General features: G+C 41.7%; 1 protein-coding gene and 1 pseudogene across 8 annotated transcripts in view; one reads left to right on the forward strand and one right to left on the reverse strand.

Annotated features, from left to right (window-relative positions):
• LOC138159835 (uncharacterized) overlaps nt 1-7350 on the reverse strand; it is a 14776-nt pseudogene extending 7426 nt beyond the window's left edge.
• The window catches only part of SVIL (supervillin), a 267203-nt gene that overhangs the window by 2123 nt on the left and 253697 nt on the right, over nt 1-11383 (forward strand). The window contains exon 1 of one of the 8 annotated variants that reach the window (XM_069086411.1): nt 1-88. This exon is cut by the window's left edge and continues 13 nt beyond it. The exons of 6 other annotated variants lie outside the window; for them this stretch is intronic. The gene's annotated coding sequence lies outside the window, so the exon portion shown is untranslated. The remainder of the gene's footprint in view (nt 89-11383) is intronic. One more of the 8 variants, XM_069086416.1, reaches the window with a different exon arrangement.

The following is an 11383-nucleotide window of genomic DNA, read 5'->3' on the forward strand; positions in this document are numbered from 1 at the left end:
ATGCTTGTTGCAGAGGGGAGGGGAGAAGAGTGGGGAAGGGAGGAGAGGAGATCGGGGACGAGTGTTGAATTTCCCTGCTAGCAGACAGGTAAGGCATGAAACTTACGTGGAGACCTGGAGAAACGGGCAGCCTGGCCTGTCCTCTGGGATCTTGGAAAGGGCTCCGAGAGTCGACTGATGGCTCTAGGAGGCAGCATTTTTCTGGGACAAGAGATTGGAAGTGAGAGAGAATTTAGGAAGGTGAGGGGCTACTTTTCAGCGTTGTTGCTTATTCTGTATGATCGAGTCACGCTGGAGGTGAATTGGATTCTCAATGCCTAGAAGATGCCTTGGCCCATAGATACATATATAAATAAACACATAAACGTACACTTTTTTTTCCAAGTAGGAGGTGGACAAGGTGGGTGAGTCACCCATATTCGTAGGAAAATTTAATGGCTCAATGTCTTGCAGAGTTAGAGCTGGAGGGAGAAGGGAATTGGGAGATTGTAGAGGTGGAGGTTTGCCTGTTCAATTTGGTGAGCTGCAGTGTAGGGCTTGACTTTGTTATCTTCCGGGGAGATAACTTATGTAGCTGGGAGTCTCACTTGAATAACAATTGCACGCCCTAGCACACACCCACACCTTTACCCTCACCCTCACCCTCCATCCTCCTCTCCCCTTCCCACTGCAGCATTTGCAGAGAGCTCTTCTGAGTTTTTGATGCACAGGATGGTGGCTCAAGATTTCCCTTCCTGAGTTTTGGGAAGTTTTGTAGCTGAAAGATTATCCAAGGCTGGGGAGATGGGAAAGGGGTCTCAGGATTAGAGGCGGGGCTTGTCTGTATGTGTACTCAGGGAAACCACTCATTTCCTTCTTTGACGTTAAAAGCAACTGACTTGAATTTGGAGCTCTTTCCTGTGCCAGCCAAGCTCAGGGGAGCCTGCATTTGACAGCTCAGTAGTACTGAAGCTGGAAAGCCCAGAGTACAGGACTGGGAGTCCTGCCCTGCCCTTTCCCCTTGATCAGTTCCGCATGTACCTACCACATTTTTACGTAACTATAACCTATCTTTAAGTTAAAAAAAAAAACCAACACTTCCCTTCCTTTCTCAATCTTCCCCCTTCCTCTTTGCTCCACTCTCGACATGCTTTAGGCTTCCAGCACTTTTTTTCTGATAAACACTTAAGAGTTACTGGTCTGGCTGTATGTCGAGGACAGGGAGGACAGGTTAACAAAGGCAGAAGACAGACAAAAGTTGGTAATTGTATTAAGATGAGGCTGCGTAGCCGGTGATGAGACTGCCGTCGAAATATTGGTCATGTACCCTGCACCTGTGATGTCTGACAGTTCCTGAAGCTGAAAGTTCTCCAGAGGATGATGAAGGTTCGGAACTGGAATTGGGTAACTTGTTTCCTTTCTTCCTTGGGGTTGTAATAACCCATTTGGAAGTGCTGGGGCCACCCCTCTCTTACTTTGTGCATTAAGTACCCGATTTAGCTGAAGTGAAGAGCCTGGTGGAATGGGATCTGATAAGCAAATTTTAAATTCTTTCTTGGCCTGAGACAAGGGAATGTATTCTCCTTTCCACATACTGCCCACCTCTTGAAATGGTGGTGATAGTATTTTCTTGTGTGTATTTGAGGGAGGAGTACAGATGCTTACTTTTGAGTTTGGGGAGATGTAGATTTGGCAAATGCCTTGTTGACATTATCTAATGGAATCACGTGTTGCTGTCCTAAGACTCCAGTCATCTATGTTCAAGTAACCCAATACAACCACATGTGGAGACTGACTTTCTGTCCATATGCTACAGGTTTTGATGGACTTTCTTTCCCAATAGACCCCTGACCATTGTTAATGTTTGTGACTTAATTAAACTGGCATTTATTAAGCCTTCTAGAAAAGGACTGAATAAGAACTCATCCTTGGAATCAATTTCTTGATGGAATTACACAAGGGAATTAGAAATAGCATTTGTTTATTTCATCTGGTGGCTGATATTCTCTAATGTTAGACTCTTTAGAATCCAAAGTGTTCATTTTTATTATCGTAAGGGAGTCTATTGAATTATTCAATTCCCTGACACAGCTTAAAATAGCTGCCTCAATCTGGTAGGATTGAATCAATCAATCAATCAATTTAAATAGGTGAAAAGTTCTCTTTTTATGAAAAATGCTTAATCAGTTTTAAAGGAAAAAAAGTTATTGGATGAAAGGAAATGAAGTAACATGGGAAATATATTGGCACTGGTTGAGGAGACAATCACACCCTATGGGGCTAGTATAAAATAGCAAACCATCCTAGAATCTGGGCATTGAAGTGGAGGGCAAACCTAAACAGGTAGGCAGGCCCCAGAATAGGAACTCAATCTGCCAATGGTTGGGGTTGGGAAAGTGAACCCCACCGCTTGCACTGCACTAGTATACAAAAAATATAGCTGTATCCATTGTAATTGTATTTTATATCATTTTGACTTATGTGATGAGTCAACTCCCCTCCCTTATATGTGAGTCTGCCTTAGGACTGTGACTCAACCTAGTGACTTTTACCGTTAAATCCTTCTCAATTGCCTTTGGGGCTTCATTCATATGTTAATGTAACTATACTTTAAGATAAAGTTGTATGATGTTACACCTTTTTTTGCCCAATAATAAGCTTGCCTTTTTGAAGAAAAACAATTTTTTTCAAACTCTGGAATGATACTTATTATAATTGGTGACACTCCTTAGTGCTGAACCGTTTAAAATGGGGAGGGGAGGGGTGCCTGGCTACTATTAATTTAAGTGCTAAACTTTGCCTTCCTTCTGTCCTACTTTAATTTACTTTCTTTTTCTCCCTGGGCTCCAGAGACATACCAGCAAAGACAGTTAAAGAGTTGGTCTTTATTTGCCATCACTTGGAGTTTACATATACATGGACACACACACACACACACACACACACACACACACACGCACACTACTCATTTTGATAAGTGCATCTGGTTAACTTCTAACTTTCAAGTAACTGAAGCCTTACCTAAATAATTAGAATAGTTAACAAGAAGCTCAGAAATCATGAGCATGTTCCTTCATTTTGTCCTTTTATTTCAATTCAGTAATTTTTGAATTGACTCGTTAAGAGTAAATATTATAACAACAACAACAAAACCCCCAAGCCTCCCCCATCCCTAACTTTCTCTTGGTAGAATGTTAGATAATGGGGCCAGTTTTCGTGTGGCAAAATGTTTTATATTGTGGTTTCGTTGTTTAAAGGTGAGCTAAGAGATAGAAGTATGCACACAAGTATGGGGTCTGGGATCTGCTAAAACAGCTCTAGTAAGACGACACCCACAATAAGCCAGGGGTATTGCAAGATGAAGGAAAACTGTTTTACCCTTTTACTGAGTGAGCTCATCAGTGAAAGTTCTTCAATTTCACAAATAGTGGGGAAAATTGGGCAAAGAAAGAACATGAGGGCAAGTGCAATTTCCTTCCATAACTTCTGGTGTATTGGAGGAAGGAAGACTACTTCTCTAATTCTAAGACTATTAGAATGAATCACCAAATTTCAGAGCTGGAAGGGAGCTGCTGACCTAATGTACAGTGCACCTTGGACTTAAGAATTGTTTTTTTTTTTTTAGAAAGGAATTTAGAAAACTTGAGACTGTAGGTTTAGTGAGTAGCAACAGGCTAGACTTTCCATCCCCCCCTGTAAATACTCTCCCTGACTTCCCTAGCTTCCTTTAAGTCCCAACTAAAATCCTGCCTTCCATAGGAAGCCTTTCCTAGCCCCCTCTTAAGTCCAATGCTTTCCTTCTGTTAGCTATTTCCTATTTATCCTGTATGTAGCTTACTTCACATATATTTGTTTGTGTATTGTCTCTCCTATTTAATTGTGAACTCCTTGATGGCAGGAGTGGTCTTCTACCTCTTTTTGCATCCCTAATGCTTAACATTCTTCCTGGCCTATAGTAAGTACTTAATAACAGTTTATTGATTGATTGATGTACAAAGTACTGGGGATACACATTTTAAAATGAGGGTCTCTGACATTCTTGAGGAACTCACATTCTAACAGGAAGCTACCACATATGTGAGACAGTTCAGGGCAGATGGAAAAGCTTTATTTGTGGTATTTCTTAAGACTCAGCAGCTGGGCAGAAAGACATGGGTTCTAGTCCAACCTCTGACACAGGCTGATCATGCTACATTTCTGGACAAGTAGTCTCACCTTTTGGTGTCCCCAGGTAATTCCTTAATGTTATAAGTTGCTGAATAGTTGTCAGTCTGCATTGGTGGAGGGAGTTTGCAAGCTGGGAGCTCCCTATATCAATGAAATCCAACCAAAAAAGAAAAGGGGAAAAATTTATGCATCTGAATAAAATTTCAGGAACCTCATAATCTCATTATGTAGCTTCTAAAGCTAACATTGTGGCCATAGGAGAGAGATAACTTTCTTTGTGGTGCATAGTCCATAGGACCAGAGTTTATACTGGGTTTTAGTTCTGTCTCCTTTGCCTATCTTATAGTTCAGTTAGGTGGTGCAGTGGATAGAATTCCAGGCCTGAAGTCAGGAAGACCTGTGTTCAAATCCAGCCTCAGACACTTTCTAACTGTGTGACCCTGGGCTAGTCACTTAACACTGTTTGCCTCAGTTTTCTCATCTGTACAGTGAGCTGGAGAAGGAAATGGCAAACCACTCCAGTATCTCTGCCAAGAAAACCCCAACTGAGGTCACAAAGAGTTGGCCTCAATTGAACAACAAGCTTCACTTATAACTCAAGTCAATTTCCTCATCCATAAAATGGTCAGAATAATGTTTGTCTTAGTGGGATTTAGATATAGATTTAGAGCTGGAGTGGACCTCGAGGCCATCTAGTTAGTACAATACACACATTTTGCAGATTAGGGAGCTTTGGGAAGTTAAATGTCTTATCCAAGATCACACAGGTAGTAAAGGTCAAAGGTATGATTTAAAACCAGGTCTTTTGAGTCCAAAACTAATGCTGTTTGAGGATCAACAAGATCTATCATCATCATACATGGTGCTAATAATTGGCTTGCTATGGTTGTAAGCAATATGTAACTTTGAGTCTAACTAGGAACTTAGCTGTTCCATGCTCAGTTGTTACTTGTAAAGGGTTAGGAGCAAAACCACAAGTGTTTTTGTGAATGAGGGCTGCACCATTTGTATCCACTTGTTGCGCTCTGTGACTGTGAAGAAAGGGGCAGCTGGAGTATATGTGCCAGACCTGCCCTCGCCTGTCTGCCTCCATTGTGCAGTGGATCAACACGTAGCCTTATTTGGGGTCGCCTTGCATCTTGTTCAGAAGCATCCCACATTCCCCAGCTGTTCCACAACCTCTCCATGCAGGAGCCTGCCAGCTGCTCCACAGCAACTGCAGTGACCCTGGTCGCTTCTGTGCAATTAGCCAAGCAAGGTGAAACTGGGAAACTGTCCAATTTTAAGTTATTGTGAACAGTCCAGCTTGTCTGGGTGATAGCATTTATAGCCCATGACCACCACTCTGGGCTGCTTAAAAAGGAAATGTTCAAAGAAATGTGTGGTTTGTATATTAAAATAATTTGGGACTCCTGTCTGTGTATTGAAAGCTCTGGCATGTAGAATAACTCTCAGTTCTATAGTGTTCTCCTTATGAAACCCATAGTATGTATATTATTATCTCCGTTTTGCAGAGAAGGAAACTGAGGTTCAGATGCAGGAACTGTGACTTGCCTGTGGTTACAGAATTAGCAAATGCCAAAGCTGAAATTCAAACCCAGATCTTCTGATTTTAAATCTAGTGAGGTTTTTATTATACCACACTGGCATCTTTTGTATTACATTTAGTACCAAGTAAGTACTATCTTATTTCAAAAGTAAACGTGCTTCTTAGTTTCTAGACAAATTAGCAAGCCTTACTGGATGGATTTTGTGACCTAAACTGCTCTAATCTGTTACACAGAATGCTTCAAAGTGATTCTTTTTGATATTCTTCCACCTCCTTCCTCATTTTAGTCTCTTAGAATCCTTAGGTCCTAAATCTATGATCCTATGATTATTTATTGGTGGTATTAATGGCAAATTATTTGGACAGCAGTACCCTATTTCCCCCTCAATGAACTTCACCCTGCTTAGCCTTTCATGTTTTTCTGGTGAAGGCACCAGCATCCTTCCGGTCACCCTGCCTGACACCTTTGAAGGCATACACCCTCTTCAGTCTCCCTCACTACACACCTCTAGTCAGTTGCTAATTTGTGGATTGCAATCTCTCATGTAGCAACCACCTTAGGTCCTCATCACCTTTCATCTGAACTGTTATAATAACCTCCAATTTGGTTTCTCTGCCTCCAGCATCTCCTACACAGCTGCCAAAGTCAAGGTCTGGCCATGTCCCTCCTCAGCTCAGTTAACCCCTTCTTACTTCTAAAATCAAATACAAACTCATTTGTTTAGCATTTAATGAGGCCCTTTATAACCTGGCTGTTACCTACCTTTCCAAGCTCTTGATGCATTATTCCTCTTCATTCTCAGGTCCAGTCAAACTGTCTTTCTTGCTCTTGCTCACCCATGACACTCCATGTTCTGTCTTTGTACAAATTCTTAGTCTGCTTCTTTGAAATCTGACTAGTTTCCTTCAAAGCACAGATCAAATGCTACCTTATAGAAGAGACCTCTCCAGTTGTTTCCCCAGCCCACCCCCGTTGCTCCTACCATTTGCCCCTTCCCTTGTGTTTACAACGTAGGTGCTGTCTTGCCCAATAAAACAACTTATTGTTGTCATGCCCAGTAAAATGTAAACTTCCTGAGGGCAGGGGCACATGTGTCTTTGTATTTCCGGAGACACATAGTGTCACTTAATCATTGTTTCTTTATCTGTAAAATGTTGAGAGGGCTTGAACTAGGTAGTTTCTCAGGCCCCTTCTAGCTCTAAAACTCTGATCTTGGACATTGATCTATATGCCACAGTTTATAGACTGATGGTCCATTTTAAAAATGTTTACTTATGTTCTCTTCCTCACTCACCACTGCTACCTCAGTCCATATCCCTTCATTCTTTCTTATCTAGAAGAATCATTTTTACATTAGTACAGACAGCTTAATAGCTCTTTCCCAAGGCTGGGATGATGGCAATAGTGATCGACAGATGACATTTAGATGGTGGGTTGTTTGGTTTTTTTTTAAGAATTTCCTTTTCTCTCATTTTTATTTAATCCTCACAAACAGTCTGGTGAAGTAGGTAGAATACTCATCCTATTCAGAGTTGTCACTGTGGTCCTTTATGATTACATTTAACTTTTTTGAGAATTGTTCTCACTGTTTTATAGGTGACTTGTCTTACCTCACAAGGGCAGACATGGAAGTTTCTTCTTTGTTTTCTCCCATCCTTACACGTGTAGGACTTAACATAGTGCTAGGCACATGGTAGGTAATTTGTAGAATAAATATGTGTAGGCTTCTAGGTGTGTAATGATGTCTCTCTTCAAACTTCCAAACTCTTTCAGGAGGTAATCAAAACATTTTTTATAGACTAGTGCTTGCAATTATTTCACAGTTTGGTATACTACAAAGATTCTCTGTTCATGTCTGATAGTCAGGTGGAAAGCTAACACATTTTGTCACTTTCCCAGTGGGGTTGTTGGGAAGTGAGCCAGGCATTCCCTCCCTGGTGGGGAGCATGTTAGCCCTTCAGTGCCATTGAACCTAAGAGATTAGCACTGTTCACTGCAGAGGAAAGAATACCAACAATTCAGCTCTGTGTGAGCAGCAGTTGGTAGATTCTTCTTTGCCCTAAGTGTAGCTATTTTCCCGCTTCATTCTCTCAAATCCTATCCTCCGCAGCCAGCACCACCCACCCCCCTTCCAAAAGAGAGGGTTTGGCTTTGTCAGGTCAGTTCCCTTTGTTGCTGTTTTCATACTAAGGTGGCTTGGACCCATCTGGCTATTGGTAGTCTTCAGCTTAGAGTGTCAGTCTCAGATGCTCTTCTCTGGATCTTAATGTCTGCCTTTCCTACTAGCTAGCTCCTTTACTTAGGGCACATCTTTTTCTTTCCTTTCCTTAGGGCACATCTTTTCCTCCCCTCCCCTCCCTTCCCTTCCCCTCTCCCACTGTTCTTCTAATCACTTTCCCTAATCTTTCCTTCCTCTGGCTACTTAAGATGCCCATTTCAACTCCCTACATCCTTTGTGCCAATAGTTTCCTGGGATTTCCAATGCATTTCTTTGTGCCTGTATTCTAAGCTGCTCTGTTCTTTTTTCCTTCTCTTCCATTCTCACCTCCTTCTTCCTGCCGGTACTTCTCAAGGAGAAGTGCCCTTTTTTTTCTTTAGCTATGTTCACATTCTGCTGCCTTTGTCCCAAACCAATTATGTTTGACTTTTGTTTTTGTCTATTGTGATCATAGTATTAGGAACAGGTTAGGGAGAGGACCAAGACCTGTGATTTATTCTGTATAGGGAAATCCTAGGTGAAGTCAGTCAGTTAATAAATATTTATTAAGCAGCTACTGCATGCCAGGCCCAGTGCTAAGCACTCAACAAAGTGAAGAAATTCCTTCTCTCAATGCAATCTAGTTCTTCCTTTGCAATGTAGTCTTTGAGAATTGCCTAGAGCCCTCTGATCTTAAGGATTACAGATGTTGCTCTGCAGTTATTTAATCTAACTCTTCATGATTCTGTGGACCATTGTGTCCATAGGGTTTTCTTGGCAAAGGTACTGGAGTGGTTTGCCATTTCCTTCTCCATTGGATTAAGGCAGACAGAAGTTAAGTGACTTGCCCAGGGTCATGCAACTAATAAGTATCTAAGGCCAGATTTAGACTCAGGTCTTCTGGATTCCAGGGTCAATGTTCTATCTGCTGAGCCACCTAGCTGCCTTCTGTCTTATGGATAGGAAATTTATATTTTCATGTTGGTTAAGTGACTTGCCCATGACCCACATGGAATCACAGATTTAGAAGTGGAATAAATCTTGGAGGTAATCTAGTTTGATCTGCTTATTAACAGATGAAACTGAGGTCCTGAGTGGTAAAAGTACTTTCCAAGGACTGAGTGGGCAGTAAGTGACTCTGCTGGAATTCAATGCCAAGTCCTCTACCTCCAAACCAAACCCTCACACCAATAGGGGTCTTACTTATAGCTGTGAAAATATATTGCCAATATCTAAATTGTTGTTTTTCAGTTGTGTCTAACTCTTTGTGACTTCTTTTGGGGTTTTTCTCAGCAAGGATACTGGAGTGGTTTCCTTCTCCAGCTCATTTAACAGATGAGGAAACAGGGTTAAGCGACTTGCCCAGGGTCATACAGTATCTGAGGCCAGATTTGAAGTCTTAAAGATGAGTCTTCCTAACTTCAGACCCAGCATTGCATCATCTAGCTGCCCAAACATCTAACTAGCCAGCAAAAATTTCACTAGTACCAATGTAGTAATTTGGTCTTGTGACATTGGAATACCTGGTAGATGTCCCCCCTCCTTCCCCACCTTGGGTCCATGCTTTGACCCATGTAGCATGATCCTAGACAGTTGTTTATTCCACTGAGAGTTTAGGTGACTTACCCATCATCACTCAGCTAGGATGTGTTAACTTTTAGGGAACATTGGGGTAAAGAAAATACCACTGCCATGGGGGTGAGGAGGGGAATGTGTCACTAATTTTAGATGACTCCAGTGCATCTTGAATAGCATTCTGGCAATAGGAATGGTGATATTAGCAACTCACATTTCTCTGTAGCTATTCATTTTCCATTGGTCTTCACAACAACCTCGTAGAAGAAGTATTCTTTCTTTTTTCTTTTTTTTTTTGGAAGGCAATTGGGGTTAAGTGACTTGCCCAAAGTCACACAGCTAATAAGTGTGTCTAGTGTCTGAAGTCGCATTTGAACTCAGGTCCTCCTGACTCCAGGGCCAGTGCTCTATTCACTGGGCCACCTAGCTGCCCCTAAAAAGTATTCTTTCTAATCTTTAGTAATGACAGCCCAACCTGTTTACTGGCTTCTAGTCCAGTGCTATTTGTACTCTGCTGTGTAGGGGGCATCCAGGAACTTCTGATCTTCTGATGGAAGAGGACAGCTGCTACAAAGCAGTGGGAAAAGACACCATTCTGGTTCCTAGTGCCTGAAGCTGCCAGAGCTTGGCAGCCGCATTCAGCCCTACTACTGCTTGGCTCAGGACAGATGCCCTTTGGCACTTACTTGGCACAGTAGTGCTCCCTGACCCAGAATGCCATGAATCATTTATAACTGAGAAAACATCCCCAACTTACACTTTTTCAGAAGGCTTTTACATTGACTCTTTCTCCTTTCTTTAGTTTCAAATAATACTGGCAAAAACTGAAGATCTCCCTTCTCATAATATTTCACAGTTCAGCAGTCTAGTTCTTTCTTATAAGTGTGTAGTAAAGTTGTTTTTTTTCCCCTTTGTGGACATGACTGTCAGTTCAAAATAGCAAAACAAGATAGCAGTTTTTTATTATTTTCTTTTAAATGATTTTATATGATATTACTTGTTTTGACATTCCCTCCCTACTCCCCTACCTAGAAAGCCATCCATTCTAACAAAGGATAAAGAAGAGGGGAAGGAACGTGGTTCACTAAAACTAGTGAACCAATCAGCTGAGGCTGACAGTGTAAGCAGTGTGCCACACCTAGAATCCCCCATATCTGCAAGGAAAGGAAGCTTGAGGGGCATTCTCTCCTCTCTTCTTCAGGACCAAACTTAGAGAGCATATTTTTATTTTCTGGAAAGCAAAATTAATAATCTTGATAATTTTGTGAGTAAGATTTAAACTACTTATGCCTTCATTGGTTCATAGCATAAAAGAAATCTCTCTCACTAAAAATATATAGAGCCTCAGGGAAGGCACTCATAGTTACGTGAAGTGGTTAAATACAGTATGACTTGGTATTCTCCCATTCCCCCTCTCCTTTCTTATCTGTTAACATGGATCTTAAAGCTCTTTATTATATCTGGATAAGACCCTGGTTAATTCAGTATATCCCAACAGGGAAGATTTGGGGACCCTTTAGTTTTCCATGAGCTACAGCTCTTATCCTAAGGACAGAGAGCTAGAAAATGAAGCTGGAGGGTGTCCAGAGTCCATCTGGAAGGGGCAAAAGAGTCTCCTCAAGAAAGAGGGCAGGTCGGCCCACATGCAGGGAAGAAACTGTATTAGGATAGAGACCAAGTCGAAGTAGGCTCTGATAAAAAGGCAGACTTGATGTAAGCCAAAGGGCCTTGATGGTCCAAGGAAGGCATTTCTGCTTCTGAGCTTGCAATGCCTGCTTGAGGCCTGTGACCAGCCTAGCAGCTCTCCTAGCCTCCCAAGGTTGCCTCAGCAGAGGCTAATTTATTTTAAAATAAATTCCCTGTCACTTACACACACACACACACACACACACACACACACACACACACACACACA

Source organism: Petaurus breviceps, unplaced genomic scaffold (genome assembly GCF_028583685.1).
Source record: "Petaurus breviceps papuanus isolate PSGF00001 unplaced genomic scaffold, PetGlider_PUasm1.0 178, whole genome shotgun sequence".
In the NCBI taxonomy this organism is placed as follows: Eukaryota; Metazoa; Chordata; class Mammalia; order Diprotodontia; family Petauridae; genus Petaurus; species Petaurus breviceps.